The 20732-nt window shown below is 50.7% G+C and overlaps 1 long non-coding RNA gene across 1 annotated transcript in view; it reads left to right on the top strand.

Moving 5' to 3' along the window:
• Positions 1-18033: 18033 nt before the first annotated feature.
• The window catches only part of LOC141238955 (uncharacterized), an 81222-nt gene continuing 78523 nt past the window's right edge, over positions 18034-20732 (top strand). Inside the window, exon 1 of the long non-coding RNA XR_012304401.1 lies at positions 18034-18139. This is a non-coding gene — a long non-coding RNA (uncharacterized lncRNA). The remainder of the gene's footprint in view (positions 18140-20732) is intronic.

Below are 20732 nucleotides of genomic sequence, written 5' to 3'. Positions count from 1 at the left end.
CTTCCACTCATCCCCCTCCTTCATCCTAATCAAATTGTACGCCCCCCTGAGATCCAACTTAGAGAACCATTTGGCGCCCACGATCTGATTAAAGAGATCGGGAATAAGTGGGAGCGGATACGGATCTCGGACCGTAATCCGATTAAGTTCACGGAAATCCAGGCAAGGGCGTAGGCCTCCATCTTTCTTCTTAACAAAGAAGAACCCCGCGGCCACCGGTGAAGATGAAGGTCTAATATGCCCCTTAGCCAGACTTTCAGAAATATAATCCTTCATGGCCTGCCTCTCAGGACCAGAAAGGTTATACAACCTAGCTTTAGGTAACTTGGCCTCAGGGAGCAGTTTTACAGAACAGTCATACTCGCGATGAGGAGGTAGTTCCTGACACCCATTCTCCGAGAATACATCCTCAAAGTCTGCCAGAAATGGAGGTAAGACCCAAGGAGTAACCGCACCGATGACCGTGTTCATGCAGTTTTTATTACAGAATTTACTCCATTGGCTTATCTCTCTGGTTTGCCAATTAATAACAGGGTTATGCTTAGCTAACCAAGGAAGGCCCAACACTATAGGAGTGGGAAGACCCTCCAACACGTAGCAAGACAACAGTTCTTTATGTATTGCCCCCACTTGAAGTTTTACGCCATGCACAGCTTGCAAAAAACTTCCCTGACCGAGAGGCCTGGCATCGATCGAGAATATGGGGATGGGTTTAGCCAACTCACTCAATCGCATACCTTGAACCCGGGCAAACCGAGCATCAACCAGATTAGCCCCGGCCCCACTATCCAGAAGAACAGATATCCTCTCAGTTCTCGTACCCACCACCACCTCCGCCGGTACGAGAAACTGAGACGAACCTAGGGACGAAATACCTACTCCCAGATTGCCGTCCACCACACAACCTGGGATCAACAGTTTTTTCGACGACTCTTTACTCAGCAAGGGGCGGGATGGACACCCCCCAATAAAATGTCCCTTTTTCCCGCAGAGGAAACACCTTCCTGTCTTATGGCGCACCACCGGTCCCCTTCCCCGAAATGATGTCCCTCCTAATTGCATAGGCTCCTCCGGACTGACCAGGGGAACCACCATATGAGGGGACCTTGTAAGAGGTGGAGACATTACAGGGGGTAGAGTTATCCCGCACCTCTCCCGAAGCCGTCTGTCAACGCGAATAGCAAGGGCCATAGCGGCTTCCAGTGACGCGGGAGAGTCATACTGTGCCAACACATCCTGTAATTTGTCGGATAAACCATGACAAAACTGGCTCCTAAGAGCCGGGTCATTCCACTGGGTGTCCGTGGCCCACCTACGGAACTCCGAACAGAATTCCTCCGCCGGACGATCTCCCTGCTGAATCCTACGTAACTTAGACTCAGCAAGGGAGATCCGATCTGGGTCATCATATACGAGTCCCAAAGCAGCGAAAAACCTATCCACTGACTGGAGAACTGGGGAGCTAGGGGGAAGAGAGAACGCCCAAGATTGTGGGTCCCCTTGTAGGAGCGAGATGACAATTCCCACCCTTTGTTCTTCACTGCCCGATGACCGAGGCCGCAGCCGAAAGTACAATTTGCATGCCTCCCGGAAAACAAAAAACTTGTCCCGCCCCCCAGTGAACCTGTCAGGGAGAGCTACTTTAGGTTCTGGTCCGGCTTGCTCCAGAGGATGCAAAACCTTGGACCTAACGTCCGCCAGCCCCATGGACAAACTCTGCAACTGCTGAGCTAGACCGGCTACTGGATCCATGGTAGCTGGAGAAAAACTAAGTTGGTCGGTGAAAATGTCACACTGTCACAGAATACTGGAGGTAGGGGGCCTAAGCTGACCCTAAGCTGGGGCCCTGACTAATCCCTCATCCTGGAGGTACTGTTAAAGGTACAGAGGTCCAGGCCGCCAGCGTAACCCCTACCTCCTGAGGATCCCTGCACCACAGTAATCTAGTCCTGAGAAGGACCCCGATCACAACAATTGGGAACCAGCGATAATATGCCCACACACAGTATTTAGACGAACGAGACAGTACAAGGGAAAAACCAAAACCACCTTGCATACAACTTCAACAAAACTACAACAGAGGGAACACCAACGGGAAAGGAGATAAATGATAAAGCGAGGAAAGGGAAATAACACTTTCAAATACACTTATCTCAGCAACTCCAAACACCACGATCCGCTCTGTAAGTCTGAATGAAAAGCTTTCACCGACACCTCACAAACAGACCTGCAGGAATATAAAGGAGTCTCACTAACGAAGCATTGATTGCAGCTGGGCGAGGCTGGACCTCAGCTAGCCCAGAGAGAGAGAGAATTAACTCCTTCACTGCCGAGAAAACACAAAGCACCAACAAGTCAGCTGCGAGAAGTCAGGCTGTGTACTCGTGACGATCTTCGTGGCAACACACCCGTGACAAAGTGCTGCTGGAAGGCTCTAGCTGCTGTTTGAGCCGTTAAGTCCTTGACCGGGACCACCACCAGGAACCGGGAGTAATGATCTACGATTGTAAGGGCGTAGACATACCCAGATCTGCTTGGAGCCAGTTTCACATGGTCCAGGGCTACCAGTTCCAGTGGCTGTCGGGTGATGATGGGCTGCAAGGGAGTCTTCTGGCTGGCACGGTCCTTCCTTCTTAGGTGGCACGGTCCACAGTCTCTGCACCACCTCTCGATGGTTCCCCTCATGCCTACCCAGTGGAACCGCCCACGCAGCAGGAACTCCAGCTTCTTCCACCCGAAGTGCCCAGCTCCGTCGTGGTATGCCTCCAGTACCATAGCCGCGTCTCTTCTTGGCACCACTACTTGCCAGATCAGTTCATGCGTCCGGGAGTTAACCATTCTGCGGCACAACTTCCCCTTGTAAAGGAACAGTCGACTCTTCTCAGCCCACAGTTGCTTGGTCTCTTCCGGAGCGTCTGGGTCAAGGCGGGCATCTGGCTGAGTCAGCATCTCCTTCACCAGTCGGACGGCGGGGTCACTGTCTTGCGTTTCCGCCCAGTTGTAATGAGGTAAGGGGTTGAACGTAGCGGATTGCTTACCCCTTACACGGTGGGAATACTGGATAGTCCCATGACGGTGGAACGCGGGGAGTTCAACTTCTTCCAATTCCTCTGGATCTTCCCCTACGTCCGGTAGGTTTGGCATTCTGGACAGGGCATCCGCGTTGGTATTGGAGCGTCCTGCCCGGTATTTGATCGTGAACTCATAGTTGGACAGGCGGGCCATCCATCTCTGCTCCAGGGCACCGAGTCTTGCCGTATCCAGGTGTGTCAACGGGTTGTTATCCGTGTACACGGTGAACTGGGAAGAGGCGAGGTAGTGCTTAAAGCGTTCGGTGACTGCCCACACCACTGCCAGGAATTCTAACTTGAATGAGCTGTAATTCTCAGGGTTTCTTTCGGTGGGTCGCAGTTTTCGGCTGGCGTAAGCAATTACCCGTTCCTTCCCCTGCTGGATCTGGGACAGTACGGCTCCTAGCCCGATGTTACTTGCGTCGGTGTAGAGGATAAAGGGCTGGCTGTAATCAGGGTACGCCAGGATTTCATCCCCGGTGAGGGCCATCTTCAGCTGGCGGAAGGACTCTTCTTCCAGCTTCTCCCATCTGAAGGGTGGCTTCTGGTTCTTGGCCTTCCTGGACTGGCCTATCAGGAGGTCCTGCATAGGAGCTGCCTTTTTGGTGAAACCGGGAATGAATCTTCGGTAGTAGCCTACCAACCCGAGGAACTGCCGCACTTCCTTTACGCTGGAGGGGCTTGGCCATTCCTTAATTGCGGTGATCTTATCAGGGTCGGGAGCCACTCCGTCAGCACTCACCACGTGTCCCAGGTACTGCACCTTTGGTTTCAGAAGGTAACACTTGGAGGGTTTCACCTTTAGGCCGTAGTTTGCCAGGGCTTCGAACACTTCTGCCAGGTGTTTCAGGTGGTCCTCGTAGGTCTTGGAGTAGACGATGACATCATCCAGGTATAACAGGACCGTCTCGAAGTTTCGGTGTCCCAGACAGCATTCCATCAACCGTTGGAAGGTTCCTGGTGCGTTGCAGAGTCCGAACGGCATGCAGGTAAACTCGCTAAGTCCCATCGGGGTGGTGAATGCGGTCTTCTCCCGGTCCGCCTCTGCTACAGGAACCTGCCAGTACCCGCTAGTGAGATCCAAAGTAGAGAAGAAGTTAGCAGATTTTAAAGCAGCCAAAGACTCCTCTATCCTTGGTAAGGGGTACGCATCTTTGTGTGTGATACGGTTGATTTTCCGGTAATCTACACACATTCTCATAGTGTTGTCTTTCTTTTTAACCAAGACTAGTGGAGCTGCCCAGGGGCTACAGCTATCCCTGATTACCCCAGCCTCCTTCATGTCTCTAAGCATCCCCTTGGCGTGTTGGTAGTGTGCAGGGGGTACGGGTCGGTATCTCTCCTTTATGGGAGGATGGTCTCCCGTGGGGATGTGGTGTTCTACCCCCTTTACTCGCCCGAAGTCTAACGGGTGTTTACTAAACACTCTCTCGTACTCTTGAACCACCCGATAGACTCCCTGTTTCTGGTGTGAGGGAGTGGAGTCAGTACCCAAATGTAGTTGCTGACACCAGTCCTCTATTGTTTTCTTAGAGCCGTTACCTTCCTCTGGTTGAGATGGAGGCAAGGGTTCCACGGCCTGTACAGAATTCTGGTTTATGGTGAACAATTTAGCTAGCGTGGCATACCGGGGCAGGTGTACTTCTCTCTTCCCGATGTTTATTATGCGAACGGGCACCCTCCCATGGCGTACATCAACCACCCCCCGTGCTGTCAAAATGGTGGGCCTACTGTCTGAGTAGACGGGTTTTACCATTGCTTGGTAGTCTCTACCTCTTAGACCAATAGCTGCCCGGCACCAAATCATCATTTCACTTTTTGGGGGCATGGCAATAGGGAAAGGGTCACACATTCTCACGCTTCCAATCTCACCACCGGAGAGTTCCACCTGTTGCCGTCGCATCAGTGCCCGGATCTCTTTTTGGAGCACTCGCTGCTGGCCGGAGCTGGCGTTCTTGGCAACCTGCTGTAAAATGAAAATCACCTCTGCAAGACAATTTTCAATCACATTAGTTCCTAGCGTTATCTTTGGGTGACTCTCGCGCTTGTCAATGTCTACAATGATCAGTCCCTGTGCTGCCAGTTCGACTCTACCGATTTTAATTGTCATCTCTTTGAATCCGATCTGTGGCACGGGTTGACCATTGTTGGCGATGATACTCAAGTCGTCGTCAGGGTAGCGGGTTATATCCGAGTCATTCCAGTACTGCTTGAAGAGCACGTACGGGATGGTGGTGACCTGTGACCCGGTGTCAAGTAGGGCACTCATAGGAATGCCATCCAGTACCACAGGCAAGACTGGACGTCCTCCCACATATTTGTCACGCCAGTTCGATGGGCCTGGTGATCTTATTCCTAGGGGTCGGCCCTCTACCCCAGGTTGTGCCAGTTTAAAGGACAGTACCTTGCCATATGTCCGGGTTGATTGCAGCGGCGGCAGATGGGTTGTCCGTCCTCGTTGTATCGGTCGCTGGGTCTTCCTCTGGCCGGTGGGGTCCTCCTTGGTCGACGCCACGGGATGTCCTCCGGTCCGGATGCCAGCTGGATCTTCCCTGGAGCAGAAACCTGTAACGACTGCACAGTTCGGGTTAGCGCAGCAACGCTTTTAGCTAGCTCTTGGACCTGATGGTGCAGGTCTGGAGCCGGGTCATTGTTCAAAGCCTGCGCATCAGCCCCCACAGGCCCTGCCGACAAGGGCGCCGCCTCCTGGTGGTAAGCGGTAGTAGGGCGCCTGTGGGTCACAACGCCACCCGGTGCCGGTTCTCGGAGCACCCGGATGGCTCTGTCCTTGAACTGTGCAAAGTCCAGATGAGGATCCTGTAAGGCCATTGCCCGCAACTGGGTTCGGTGGGCATTGCAATATAGTCCCTCTATAAATTGTTCGGTCAACAGCCTGTCCTCGTTTCCCACGCCGTCAGGGTCGGTCTGCTTAATGGCTCTCAGGGCCTCTTGTAGGTTTAGTGCATAGTCCCTTATATTCTCATGTGCTCGCTGTTTGCACCCGTAGAATCTAAGCTTAATCTCAGCTGAGGTGCGGGTATCAAAGGTGTCCTTCAGCCGGGTTAATATCCCTGCGACAGTCCTCCTCCCAGGTGGCCAGGACTTTACCTCCCTTTGGGCTGCCCCGGTTAGTTGGGCCACCAGGATGCTCACTTTTTGCTCTTCTGTGAGGGGGTACACCTGGAAGAGGCTATCCAGCTTTTCTCTAAAGTCATTCAGGGTATGTGACTCCCCTGAGTACTGGGGTAGCCAGGCTGCCCCCGGGATATAGGGCATAGTGAAAGGCATGACCGCAGCAGCGGTGGCGCTGGCGGTGGCTGCGGCAGTGAAGCTCTCCTCCGTATCCGACATCCTCCTCCCCCCTAGTGGACCGTGGCCTACCTTGCGATGATCCTCTTCCGTAGGCCGCGGCTCCGCAGTGGATCGTCAGGGTCGAGGACCTTCCGTCGCGCTCCTGTGACGTCGGCGTCTGCTGGGCTCCTTCCAGGACCTTACGCAACGTCCGGACGTGAGGCGGAGCTCCAGTTCTCGCGCGCTTTCGGAGTCCACGCCCCTCTTCTTCCCGCGCGGCGTCTTCAAGATGGCGTCCAATGGCGGGAAAACTCCACGGATGGCGGGAAGAAGGCAGAAGATGGCGTCCAACGGCGGGAAAACTCCACGGATGGCGGGAAGAAGGTAGAAGATGGCGTCCAACGGCGGGAAAACTCCACGGATGGCGGGAAGAAGGTAGAAGATGGCGTCGGATGGCGGGAATCTTCACCACAGGTAAGTTTAAAAGTCTCTTTTTCTGGCGCGCAGTACCCGGTGGTTGCGGGCACGGAATCCTGCCGACTACGCCAAAGTTGACGCGCCCCTGGGCCTGTGCTGAGTAGCGTTGCGCACGCGGGGGCCTACCCGGAGCCGGATCTGAGAGGGGTAGTAGTTTCGTGGCGGTGACCCGGTCCGTGCCCAGGGAATCAAACTGAGCGGCAGTATTTAGCAGTAGATGTTAGAATGTTCGACTACGCCACCCGTTGAATGCGGTCATGAGACCGCCGCTGCAGGGCAGACCGCTGAGGCCGGTGATACGGTTGTGCAGCGGGGATGGTATAACCCCCAACGGGAGGGGTATGGCCTCAGGGCAGCGGACGTGGATGATGAAACACTCGGAGACGGTGCGGTGTAGTTCAGGGTCTTTACTGGTGGCAAAGGTAGACCCTCCCGGAGTACTGGCTAGCGATCGGGGCCTGGTCAGTCCGCGAGCAGATGGGATCTCCCCTGGCCAGGCGGAGTTGTAGGCCTCCCCAACTAATCGTACTCTTCTGGCTACCTTGCTAGAGGCTGGTAAAAGTAGCCCATGTCCCTGAGTGTACCGTGTGGTGCTCACCCGTATGGCCGGTGACTCGGGGCCTTTTGGTAGCTTCCGCTCCATGTCGCGGTGCTGGTCCCTTGCGTGTGACCGTGCCTTCGGGTTTCTTGGCCAGAGGACCTGAAATCCCCTGCCGGGCGGTTTCTGCTGCGGGGTAAGGATTAGTCCCCACAGCCTCGGACTCCGGGTCCGGTAAGAACTCTTCAATCAGGGCGAGCTCTACAGCTTCCAGCCCCTGATCTCTTTTTAGCACTGCTCCCACTGAGCTCCTGATCTTTCTTTTTCCTAAAGCTGCTCCACTCCAGACCAGACTGTGTCTCTGTCTGTGTTCTCTGCTCTTTCTCCCTAACCCTGCCTCAGCCCCAGCTTTATATAGGGGAAGTTCTTCCCCTCCCAGGACTGGGCAGGAGGTGTGGCATGCATAGGATGTCTGACCAGGAAACATCCCACCTGCTCACAGACGTAATATTGCTATTACTGTGGGAACCAGACCCCTGGGGTGCCACATGTGCCTCTCATGGTGGCCGCGCTGAGCGCCGAGGTGGGCGGGGCTAGGGGCGGACCGGCAGACCGGGTGCCGCTGGGCTCTGCAGTTCCACGTGTCTCTCTCATGGTGGCCACGCCGAGTGCCGAGGTGGGCGGGGCTTGGGGCGGGTTAGCAGACTGGGGGCCGCTGGGCTCGGTAGTTCCACGTGTGCCTCTCATGGTGGCCGCGCTGAGCGCTGAGGTGGGCGGGGCTAGGGGCGGGCTGGCAGACCGGGTGCCGCTGGGCTCTGCAGTTCCACGTGTGTCTCGCATGGTGGCCACGCCGAGTGCCAAGGTGGGCGGGGCTAGGGGCGGGACGGCAGACCGGGTGCCGCTGGGCTCTGCAGTTCTACGTGTGTCTGTCATGGTGGCCACGCCGAGCGCTGAGGTGGGTGGGGCAAGGGGCGGAGCCCCGGACCACGATTTCCCGGCCTTTGTGCCCGCACCCACACTATCCTCTGCTCGCACTAACAGCGCCACTTCCTCCACCCCCCACCTTCTCCTCCTCCATGGCTGGGGTAACCCCCGGGGCAGCACCCAGAGCTGTAGTGGGTGGGACAGGGGGCGGGGCTCCAGACAAACGTTCCTTTCCAGGCTCCTGGCTGCCATGCATAGTCCTGGGAGTGCCTTCACTGGCCGGCAGGCCCCCTTCATAAGCCCCCCTTCCTTGCTGCGTGGTTAACCCCTCCTGGCCCGAGAACCGCCGATCATTAGAGAATTTCTCCAGAAAGGGACCCGCAGCCCTCTCTATTTCCGCCTGCCTCTGCTCCACCTCGGCAATCCTATCCTTGACCCTCTGGATTTGCGTGGCGATCGCCGGGCGCTTCCTCTGGGCTGCTGCATTATATAGCGCCTTGGCCTGCCGCAAGTCCAGCAGGAGTTTCGCCAGTGCCACCTTCCCCTTTTCGTGGCACCGCAACATCTCCACCACCCGCTGGGAGAAAGCCTCCGCTGACTCGTCCGGGCCCCTCTCGGCCCATGGGGCACTCCCCTTGCTTCCCTTGGGCTTGCCAGTCACCTTGTTAGCCGATGCCGGCATGCTCACCGTAGCCGCTTCACGCTGGGACAGCCTCCCAGACCTCCTCACAGAGTCCTCCGATGGATCCATATTCAGTCCTCCGACCCCACCCGGCCCAGACCGGGAGGGCCGGAGCCCGGGGATACCCCCCGACACCCCTGCCTCGGTCCTGGGAAAACGAAGAGGCAAGGGTCGGGCTTAGAAAAAAGTCCTAGTTGGAGCTTCCCAGGAGCTCCTCCACACAGCTCTCACTCAGCTAGGAACACAGGCCACACCTCCTCCACTTCCTGCTACCGTGGCTGCTGGCATGAGACTTGCCCTCCAATAGATCCTTGTAAATGGATTTAAAGTGTATTCATTCAAATTAGAGAGACAATTTAAATTAAAAAGCTTAGAGCTGCCTCCACCACAGGGGGGCTCGCTCGACCCACCAGCGGACAGGCACCAGTATTGGGAGAGGGGGGCTGGCCGTTAGGGTCCACCGCGGCTCTGGTACAAACCCGGCGACACGGAGGTGGCACGGGCAGGAGCGGACTGGCCGTGTCGGGTTCTCACTTTTTGGATTTTAGAAGGGCATGACATGCCTATATCTGTGTCTCCCCCTCCTTTTACTCCTCCACCTCTTTTCTTTTCGCATGACTATATGTACTTGTCACTTTTCCATGTGTTAGTTGTGTCTTCTGAGCAGTTTGTCAGCTTTTGGACACCTTTGAAGGTGTTTTCTATGTGTTTTTGTTTGCCTGCCATTGGTTTTAACGGTGTTCGAAGGTGTTCGACGAACCGAACCGAACTCGAACACTACGGGGGTGGCTCAACACTACTCATGAGGAGTGGCCAAAATACCTGTCGAGAGGTGCAGAAGTCTCACTGACAGTTACAGGAATTGTCTGATTGCAGTGATTGTCTCAAAATGTTCAACAAAATATTAAGATAAGAAGAACCATCATTTCTGTCCAGGCCGATTTCATGAGTTTAATTTTTTTTTTAATTCTGTGGAAGCAGAAAAGCAATGTCTGACTTTCATTTGTTCATTACTTTTGTCAGATTCAAGTTATTTCTGTGGCCATTGTGGGTTTTTCTTTCATTAAACGAGGGGTACCAACAATTTTGACCACGTGTGTAGTATGAGCCCCCACATACCCCCCTACAGTATGAGCCCCCTGCATAGCTACTTAGATACAATATGAGTCTGCACATAGCACCTATATACGGTATGAGCCCGCACATGCTATAGGATTTTTACAGGATGAAAATGGAGAAATGGTAAGAGAGGATGTTGAGAAGGCCGAACTTTTTAATTCCTATTTTGCATCTGTTTTCTCTCAGAAAGAAAATGTAACATCAACTGATCTTCACTGTTCTATTAAAGGAATAGAAGAATCCAAGTTATCTGTAAACAGAAAGATTGTGAGGGAATATTTAGCTAACATAAATGAGTTCAAGTCTCCAGGTCCAGATGAATTACACCCCAGAGTACTGAAGGAGATCATAGAAGAAATTTTAGAACCACTCTCCATAATCTTTGAAAATTCTTGGAGAACAGGAGAAGTCCCAGAAGACTGGAGAAGAGCAAATGTTGTTCCTATCTTCAAAAAGGGGAAGAAGGTGGACCCAGGGAACTATAGGCCGGTGAGTCTGACTTCTATACCAGGAAAGATCTTTGAACAAATTATTAAACAACATGTATGTAAGTACATGGATAAGAATGAAGTGATTAACCAGAGTCAGCATGGGTTTGTAACTAACAAGTCATGTCAGACTAACTTAATTTCCTTCTATGACAGAATCACTGACTGGGTGGATCAGGGAAATGCTGTAGATATAGTATATCTTGACTTCAGCAAAGCATTTGACAAAGTATCTCACACCATCCTTATTGAAAAAATGACCAAGTATGCAATGGACCAGGCAACTGTTAGGTGGATTCATAACTGGCTTAGTGATCGGACTCAAAGGGTGGTTGTAAATGGCTTCACATCCAGCTGGATGAATGTCTCAAGTGGGGTACCACAGGGCTCCGTCCTGGGACCTGTATTGTTCAACATCTTCATCAATGATTTAGATGAAGGAATTGAGGGTAAACTGATTAAATTTGCTGATGACACAAAGGTAGGAGGGATAGCTAATACTAGAGAAGAGAGAGAGAGGATTCAAAAAGACCTAAATAAACTGGAGCAGTGGGCAGCAACCAACAGAATGTTTTTTAACAGGGAAAAATGCAAAGTACTACATCTGGGCAATAAAAATGAAAAAAGCATATACAGAATGGGAGGAATAGAGCTAAGCAACAGTACATGTGAAAAAGACTTAGGTATACTAATAGATCATAGACTGAACATGAGTCAACAGTGTGATGCAGCAGCAAAAAAGGCAAATACAATTCTGGGATGTATTAACAGAAGCATACAGTCTAGATCACGTGAAGTCATTATCGGTCTTTACTCCTCTTTGGTCAGACCTCATCTGGAATACTGTGTACAGTTTTGGGCACCACATTTTAAAAAAGACATTGACAAACTGGAACAAGTTCAGAGAAGAGCGACCAGAATGGTGACCGGTCTGCAAACCATGTCCTATGAGGAACGGTTGCAGGATTTGGGAATGTTTAGCTTGCAAAAAAGAAGACTGAGAGGAGACTTAATAGCTGTCTACAAATATGTCAAGGGCTGTCACATTGTAGAAGGATCATCTTTATTCTCATTTTCACAAGGAAAGACTAGAAGCAATGGGATGAAACTAAATGGGAGGAGACACAGATTAGATATTAGAAAAAACTTTTTGACAGTTAGGGTGATTAATGAGTGGAACAGGCTGCCACGAGAGGTGGTGAGTTCCCCTTCAATGGACGTCTTCAAACAGATGCTGGACAGACATCTGTCTGAGATGATTTAGTGAATCCTGCTTTGAGCAGGGGGTTGGACCAGATGACCCAGGAGGTCCCTTCCAACTCTACCATTCTATGATTCTATGATTCTATGATTCTATAGCTCCTTATATACAATATGAGCCCGCACATAGCTCCCTATATGCAGTATGAGCCCACACATAGCTCCCTATATACAGTATGAGCCCTCACATAGCTCCCTATATACAGTATGAGCCCTCACATAGCTCCCTATATACAGTATGAGCCCGCACATAGCTCCCTTCTCTGATCGACTGTCGGTTCCACAGCCAGCTCAGAGAACGGTCGAATCCCACTCTGGAGGAGGCAAAATGAGGGACACCTCTGACCACCGCATGAAGTGGCCCGAAGGCACCCCCCTGACTGCTGTACCCAGGTCACCTGCCCCTCCTTTTCCCCTAGGTGCGGCCCTGTACAGTCTATATGAGAACACATGACTGCTATTTATAATATAATCAGGGATGTGTCCGTCTGTCTGAAGCCTCTATAGACTGTGCACGCAATGCGCCTGCGCAGTCTGACCAGAGACAGAAGAACACATCACTGATCAGACGTTACAGGTGAGAGGGAGAAGGACGAGGATAAAGAATTGTGATGCCGGAGATCACGGGGTGCGTAAACGCTGATCATGTACTGCCATCTTCGGCGCCATTAGGAAACATACCTCGATTTGAGGTGAGGTTTGAGGAGTGTGGCATCGTAGTTCATGCATGCACAGGTGCGAACTTTGGCGCCACACTACTCCAGCCTTGCCGGAGTTCGAGGACGCGCTGCAAGGGAGAGGGGGAAAGGCGAGTAGGAGTGTTTGTTTTTTGCATGGATGGAAGAACAGCAGAGCAGGCAGGATGGGGGAGCATATACCAGGATGGGGGAGCATATACCAGGATGAGGGAGCATATACCAGGATGGGGGATCAGGATGGGGGAGCATATACCAGGATGGGGGATCAGGATGGGGGAGCATATACCAAGATGGGGAGAGCATGTACTAGAATGGGGAACCAGGATGGTGGAGCATATACAAGGATGGGGAGGGAGCATATACCAGGATCGGGAGGGAGCATATACCAGGATCGGGAGGGAGCATATACCAGGATGTGGAGGGAGCATATACCAGGATAGGGAGGGAGAATATACCAGGATGGGGGAGTATATACCAGGATAGGGGATTAGGATGGGGGAGCATATACCAGGATGGGGGATCAGGATGGGGAAGCATATACCAGGATGGGGGACCAGTATGGGGGAGCATATATCAGGATGAGGAACCAGGATGGGGGAGCATATACCAGGATGGGGGGAAGCATGTACTAGTATGGGGAACCAGGATGGTGGATCATAAACAAGGATGGGGAGGGAGCATATACCAGGATGGGGAGGGAGCATATACCAGGATGGGGAGGGAGAATATACCAGGATGGGGGATCAGGATGGGGGAGCATATACCAGGATGGGGGATCAGGATGGGGGAGCATATACCTGGATGGGGAGAGCATGTACTAGAATGGGGAACCAGGATTGTGGAGCATATACAAGGATGGGGAGGAAGCAATATACCAGGATGGAGGAGCATATACCAGGATCGAGAGGGAGAATATACCAGGATGGGGAGGGAGCATATACCAGGATGGGGAGGGAGCATATATCAGGATGGGGAGGGAGCATATACCAGGATGGGGGAGCATATACCAGGATGGGAGACCAGGATGGGGGAGCATATACCAGGATGAGGGACCGGGATGGGGGAGCATATACCAGGATGGGGGGAGCATGTACTAGAATGGGAAACCAGGATGGTGAAGCAAATACAAGGATGGGGAGGGAGCATATACCAGGATGGGGGAGCATATACCAGGATGGGGAGGGAGCATATACCTGGATGGGGGAGCATATACCTGGATGGGGGAGCATATACCTGGATGGGGAGGGAGCATATACCAGGATGGGGAGGGAGCATATACCAGGATGGGGGAGCATATACCAGGATGGGGAGGGAGCATATACCAGGATGGGGGAGCATTCGGTTTTAGTCATGGGGTCTGGCCCGGCGCAGGTTCAGTCATTACTTTGAGTATACAGAGCAACCGCTGTAATCATGGCCCTGACTGACAGCCGGCCTCAATATAGAGCGAGTGTCAGTCAGGGCCGGGGGCTCGGTTACAGAGGACGCTCTGTATACTCAGAGCGGTGACCGAACCGGCACCGTCCCCATGACTGAAACAGAATGCTGGCGAGGAGAATAAAATTCATTTTCTCCCCTCTGCATTCAGCTGCTGGGCAGCATGACAACGCTGTTTACCGGCATGCAGGTTAATAGCGTTATTTCTGATGACAGGATGCCTTTAATTTTGTAGCACAATACTTCAATGAAATGGTGCCGGAGTCAGTGCATGCGCTTACCACGCTATCCAGCACCATTTTATTGAAGATACTGTTTATGAGAATTCGCAGACAGTGTCTTAAAAAAAATGGCGCCAGAAATGGACCACTAAAAATGCTCGTGACTCAGGTGTAAAACGGGTTCAATAGCTAGTATAATATACTGTGATACCAGGGGCGGAACTACCGCCCGTGCAGCCGGTTCATTGAACGGGGGCCCCGAGGGAGAGGGGGCCCCTCCAGCCTCCAGCAGGGCCGCCATCAGGGCATGACTGCCCTGACTCCAGTATGGGGCCCGGCCGGTAGGGGCCCCCTCGGGGGCCCCCCTCTTGTGCGTCTCTCTCCTCATGGGGCCCCCGGCCCCATGCTATGCGCCGGGTCCGGGACATTTCAGCGCTGAGCTGCGCTGTTGCAGCAGCGCCTTCATGATTCCCCTGACTTCCGGTCATGTGACGGTGCCGTCACATGGCCGGAAGTCAGGAGAACCTGGTGTCAGCGATTTGGACGAGCGCCAGGATTCTGCAGGGATCGCATGGGGGTAAGTATAACAAGTTTTATTTTTTTTTAAATACAATTAACTAGGAGTGGAGAGATGGGAGATGCACATGTGTGTGTGTGTGTGTGTGTGTGTGTGTGTGTGTGTGTGTGTGTGTGTGTGTGTGTGTGTGTGTGTGTGTGTGTGTGTGTGTGTGTGTGTGTGTGGGGGAGATGGGAGATGCACATGTGTGTGTGTGGGGGGGGAGATGGGAGATGCACATGTGTGTGGGGGGGGGATGGGAGATGCACATGTGTGTGGGGGGGAGATGGGAGATGCACATGTGTGTGTGGGGGGAGATGGGAGATGCACATGTGTGGGGGGGGGGAGATGGGAGATGCACATGTGTGGGGGGGATGGGAGATGCACATGTGGTGGGGGGGAGATGGGAGATGCACATGTGTGGGGGGGGAGATGGGAGATGCACATGTGTGGGGGGGGGGAGATGGGAGATGCACATGTGTGGGGGGGGGATGGGAGATGCACATGTGGTGGGGGGGAGATGGGAGATGCACATGTGGGGGGGGGATGGGAGATGCACATGTGGGGGGGGATGAGAGAGGTGCACATGTGGTGGAGGGGGATGAGAGAGGTGCACATGTGGTGGAGGGGGACGAGAGGGGCACATGTGGGGGAGGGGGATGAGAGAGGGGCACATGTGGGGGAGGGGGTGAGAGATGTGCACATGGGGGGGATGAGAGCTGCACATGGGGGGGTTTGAGAGCTGCACATGGGGGAATTGGGAGTAGGGGGATAATGAGCTGCACATAACGAATGTGGGGTGGGGGAGAGTAAATGATAAATGATGATGGGGTGGGGAGAGCACGGACATGATATAATGAATTGGGGCAGGGGGTGCATGTAAATATTGAATGCGGGGAGCAGGAAGTATAGAGTAGGGGGCGTTGCGGATGCAGGAGTGTGACTGGTAACAAATTGGCGGAAAGAGTAGAGGTTCTAATTAAATTATATATTAAGTGCCTATTTACAGTTAATGGGGGCACAGTGGTGGATTACAATTTATATTTGGAATGGTAGGTTGCATAATAACTAACCATATATTGATGGTGGATGCATGTCTGTATTCAGCTGCGTAATGTAGAAGTTGGGGAATGTGCTCTAGATAACTGTGTTATTTTATGCAGTGATGAGTCCTGGCTGGAAGACGTGATGGCGGTCTGTGCTGGATGAAGGAGAAAAGCGAAGATGAAGGACTTCACCTAGAGACGTCACCGGTGAGTCAGTCTATTACATGTACACTGTGTATAATGTCACTGGTGATCACTGTATTACCTGTACACTGACACTATATACAGAGCTCCTGTGTATAATGTCACTGGTGATCACTGTATTACCTGTACACTGACACTATATACAGAGCTTCTGTGTATAATTTCACTGGTGATCACTGTATTACCTGTACACTGACACTATATACAGAGCTCCTGTGTATAATGTCACTGGTGATCCCTGTATTACCTGTACACTGACACTATATACAGAGCTCCTGTGTATAATGTCACTGATGATCACTGTATTACCTGTACACTATATACAGAGCTCCTGTGTATAATGTCACTGGTGATCACTGTATTACCTGTACACTGACACTATATACAGAGCTCCTGTGTATAATTTCACTGGTGATCACTAAATTACCTGGACACTTACGTTATAGATACCATGTATAGAGCTTCCGTGTATAATGACACTTATGGTAATATTAGTAATGTGGTGGTAATATTAGTAATGTAGTGGTAATATGTGGTCTGGTCATGGTGTGGCAGTTTTTCTCCCTTCTGTGTGGTATTATTCGGTCACTATGTTGTGGTAATATGTGGTCTGGTCATGGTGTGGCGGTATTCCCTGTATGTGGTATTATTGGTCATTTAAAAAAAAATGTATATGACACATTCCCTTAAAGAAAACTAAATAAAAATATATCTAAAAAGAGTATTGGATATTTTAAGAAAATTTTAATAGGTTAGAGTAGGGCCCGGCCAGAAGAGTCTACCTTATCGTGGTGGCGGCTTTAAAAATCTTTTGGCCAAAACAAAAGCTGATGGCTATGTATGTGGCGCCGTCACATGGCCGAACGTCAGGAGAACCTGGTGGCAGCGACGTGGACGAGCGCCAGGATTCTGCAGGGATCTCATGGGGGTAAGTATAAGAAGTTTTATTTGTTTTAAATACAATTAATTAACTAGGAGTGGGGGAAATCAGAGATGCACATGGGGGGGTGAGAGATGCACATGGGGGGGTGAGAGATGCACATGGGGGGGTGAGAGATGCACATGGGGGGGATGAGAGATGCACATGGGGGGGATGAGAGATGCACATGGGGGGGATGAGAGATGCACATGGGGGGGATGAGAGATGGACATGGGGGGGATGAGAGATGCACATGGGGGGATGAGAGATGCACATGGGGGGATGAGAGATGCACGGGGGGTGAGAGCTGCACATTTGTGGGATGAGAGCTGCACATGGGGGGGTGAGAGATGCACATGGGGGGTTATGTTTATATAACTTTGTTGCCTTATGAAGGGCAGGGGGGGCCCCCCAAAATTTCTTGCACAGGGGCCCACTACAGTCTGTGTCCGCCCCTGTGTGATACAGACATCAGATGTTATATACTATACACATTGTTATGTCCCATCTGATGTCTGTACCACAGTCTACCATACACTAATCTGTATACTGGATATAACATTTTGTACAGGGATATACACTGTACTGATCACACCTGGACCTGCACACAGGACCTCACATATTATATATGGAGCAGTATAGTATGTGACGTCCTGCAGATTCGGGGTTGATCAGTCAGTGCAGGCTCCTGTCTGCTGATGTCTGTGGTCGCTCTGCTGGTGCTCACTGTGATTTATTGCAGGACTCAAAGTCCTGCAATAACTTATACAGAGCCCCATCAGAGCGGCCGCTGAACTGACAATATGGAATCCTATGCAAACTCATCAGGAGGGGAGCAGCGTCCTGCAGCCCCCTCCTCACTCCAGACCTCCTCCCCAGACCTCGTATTTACCGCCATTCACTGACCTGATGCACCAGCTCCTCTCCGGCAGGATGATGAGCTCCAGGAGCCTATGGTACCTAAATGAGGCCTTTGACTAGTCGATGGGGTGTTACTGTCCCCAGACTAGTGGGCCCATTTAGCATGTGGGCATGATAACATAACTTGCAAGTGCCAGATTATTGCCAGTGCTGTATATACCTCGCACATGCGCGCGGCTTCTTTCGCTCATTGCATTGATCCTCTGAAGCCGGGTGTACGCTTGCTGGCCTCAGAGAGGTGCACTGCGCATGATCAGAAGTCTTCAGCACAGGGGCGTGATAGCATGGTAAGTGGGCTGCCTAGTCTGCGGACACTAACACCCCCACTACTAATCATAGGCCTCATTTACATATCATAAACGGACTTTAGAATACTTTTTCTGAAGATCTGTTTATGTGTGTAATGTAATACAGGGACTGTTGGGCAGCGTATTTACATATGCAGACACAACTGTTGGTGGTTCTGGGGGCACGGGGGGACCCGATAGGTTCCCTTTAAGGAAGCCAAAAATACTGAGGTGTCTCAAGTGGAGCTGGTTGTACCTCAATGCTTGCTATGTCACCCTGAATAAGGAGGGGAGAAGAATTGGGACATTTTAGAAGACCACACATAAAAGTATTACATGGCCACAAGTAAAATGTTGGAGGGAGAATTGTGGGACGTTAGCTCATATTCAAGCTGTTGTAACGTAAGAAGATCACAAGGAGGTGTTGTAGAGACACTTATGACATAATCCTCCTCCTAATTTCTCTTCCGTGCACTTTGCAGACAGATTACTGTATTTGCTATGAATGTTTTTACATGTAATAGCAGAGAACAAGTGAGACAAATAGAAAGTATAAGTACCATTAATTTCGGAGACTCAGACAGACATCCAAGAAAAACACCAAGTATTGTAGACTGGCTCAAACTATAACAATGTGGATGGGAGAGCAGAGAGTCCCTGTAGAAGGGATGAAAATGAGACTTACACCTAATTACAAAAATTAGGGTGACCTCCTGGTCAGTTCAGAAAAAAATAATGTGGTTCCGGTGCGTTAAAGAGACTGTCCAGCCTGGGACTGAAACGTGATGATACATTTGTCATTTATAGTCGTGCCTTCCGTTTGCATCTCCGTCCCACTGCTTCTAAGATAGCCATCACGATGGCATAAGGAGCCACAGCGATAAGCCTGAAGGCCATCTGAAGGTTCACCCTGCCTTTCCTGTGCCGGTGTGGTTCAGATTTACCACTGTCCCCTATACCACTTTGTTGGCCATCTTGGATGCAGGAGGACCAGAACAACAATCTCAACAAGGAAGCAGCGGGAGCCATATGGAGTTACCAAGTTGGGTGATTATTCATGGCAAATGTATAGTCACTTTTCAGTGCCAGGGTGGAGGGTCACTTTAATGACTGACAGCAGCTGAATCACACAGTTTTATTATGGACTGACAAGGACTGAGATATCCTTTACTGGTTACTGTTGACCAGGTTACAGTGGAAATACCACCTGATTAGCTAAAGTGCCTTAATACTATGCAAAAATCATAATTATGCTATAGCATGCAGTTCCTTATGATAAAATGTGCAACATAGCCTCTTGCAAGAGGAAGAGCATTGGCATTTTATATTGGAAGTTGCCATTCTATAAATACTTGTCGCTCATATAATGAGCATTGCCACATGGTGTAGCAGAGCCTTCTCCAAAAGGAAAAGACCTCCATCGGCAAACAGCTGTTTCTAAGTTCTTACAGATCAGGATGCTAGTTGGTTGGATGAGAAACCTTTGGTGTAGGTACTGCGATGGGGGTACATCACACCCCTTCATATGCATGCCTCCATCTGGCATATTGGAAGTTTGCAGCTGTCTATTCCTGTGAACTATTAAAAAATACGTATCATGTTGGTGTTGAAATATCGAGAATGTTTTAATTGTATAGAATGGCACCTTAGAAAAACTGCATGAATTTGTAAAAGTACTTAATACAAATTGTTTTGATATTTACTAAACGCATACAGTTAGAGAGAAGGAAATAAACGTTTGATTACTAAGGAGGGATGGAAAATACATACATATATATTCAGAAAGTCTACTACTGGAAATATTTTGTTTAGATATATCACCCGATATGATCCATCCAGGGTATTGTTCTCTGCAATTCCCTTGGTTAGATATAAAATGTTCTAATCTTTCTGACTTTAAAGGGAACCTGTCAAGTGATTCACATTGTCTAAACCACAGGAAGAGTGAATCAGAGACAAGCTCCCTCATTCCAAATTATATTTTACTCTGAAACGCTGCAAATTTTCTGGGAAAAACATCACTGAAAGCAGGCTCAGGTATGGGGCATGCATCCTGGACTTGTCATCTCATCCCCGGATCTCTTTCAGTTCATTTTTTCTCTTAAACTTCACTTAATTTCAGAGTAAAACCCAAATGTTTATAATGCAGGAGCCGGTGTCTGATTAATACTGTCCATGGTTTGGACAACATGAATCATCTGACAGTATCACAAAGTGGTTACTTTAATAAAGTCATTAACTGTGCAACGTAGATATAATAAAGTTCAGACTTTAAGGGCCTTCTGTCAAAAAGTTACATACGGGACAGAGAATGCGTGAATGCTTCCAATGTCATCAGGTTTGCCGTACAATATGGCTCCCATTGCAAATATGAAGGAGGAGTTTGCAAAAAAAACGGTTCAAATATAACCCTAAATAATAGGATCCATAAGATGGTACAGGATATTCCTAATATGTGACGAGCATCTAACTTATATGAAGGCCTGGTTCTTGTGGGTGGAAAGAATCATGTATATAAATGCAGCATCTGTTTGATGTGTTGATATGTAAAAAACTGAAAGGGAAAGTTTTATATCTGTGTCCAACTGGATTA

This window comes from Phyllobates terribilis, unplaced genomic scaffold (assembly GCF_046119375.1).
Source record: "Phyllobates terribilis strain yellow unplaced genomic scaffold, ASM4611937v1 Scaffold_2__4_contigs__length_985480577, whole genome shotgun sequence".
Classification (NCBI taxonomy): Eukaryota; Metazoa; Chordata; class Amphibia; order Anura; family Dendrobatidae; genus Phyllobates; species Phyllobates terribilis.
Note: the sequence above shows the minus strand (reverse complement) of the source record. Positions and strands in the feature narration are given on the sequence as shown.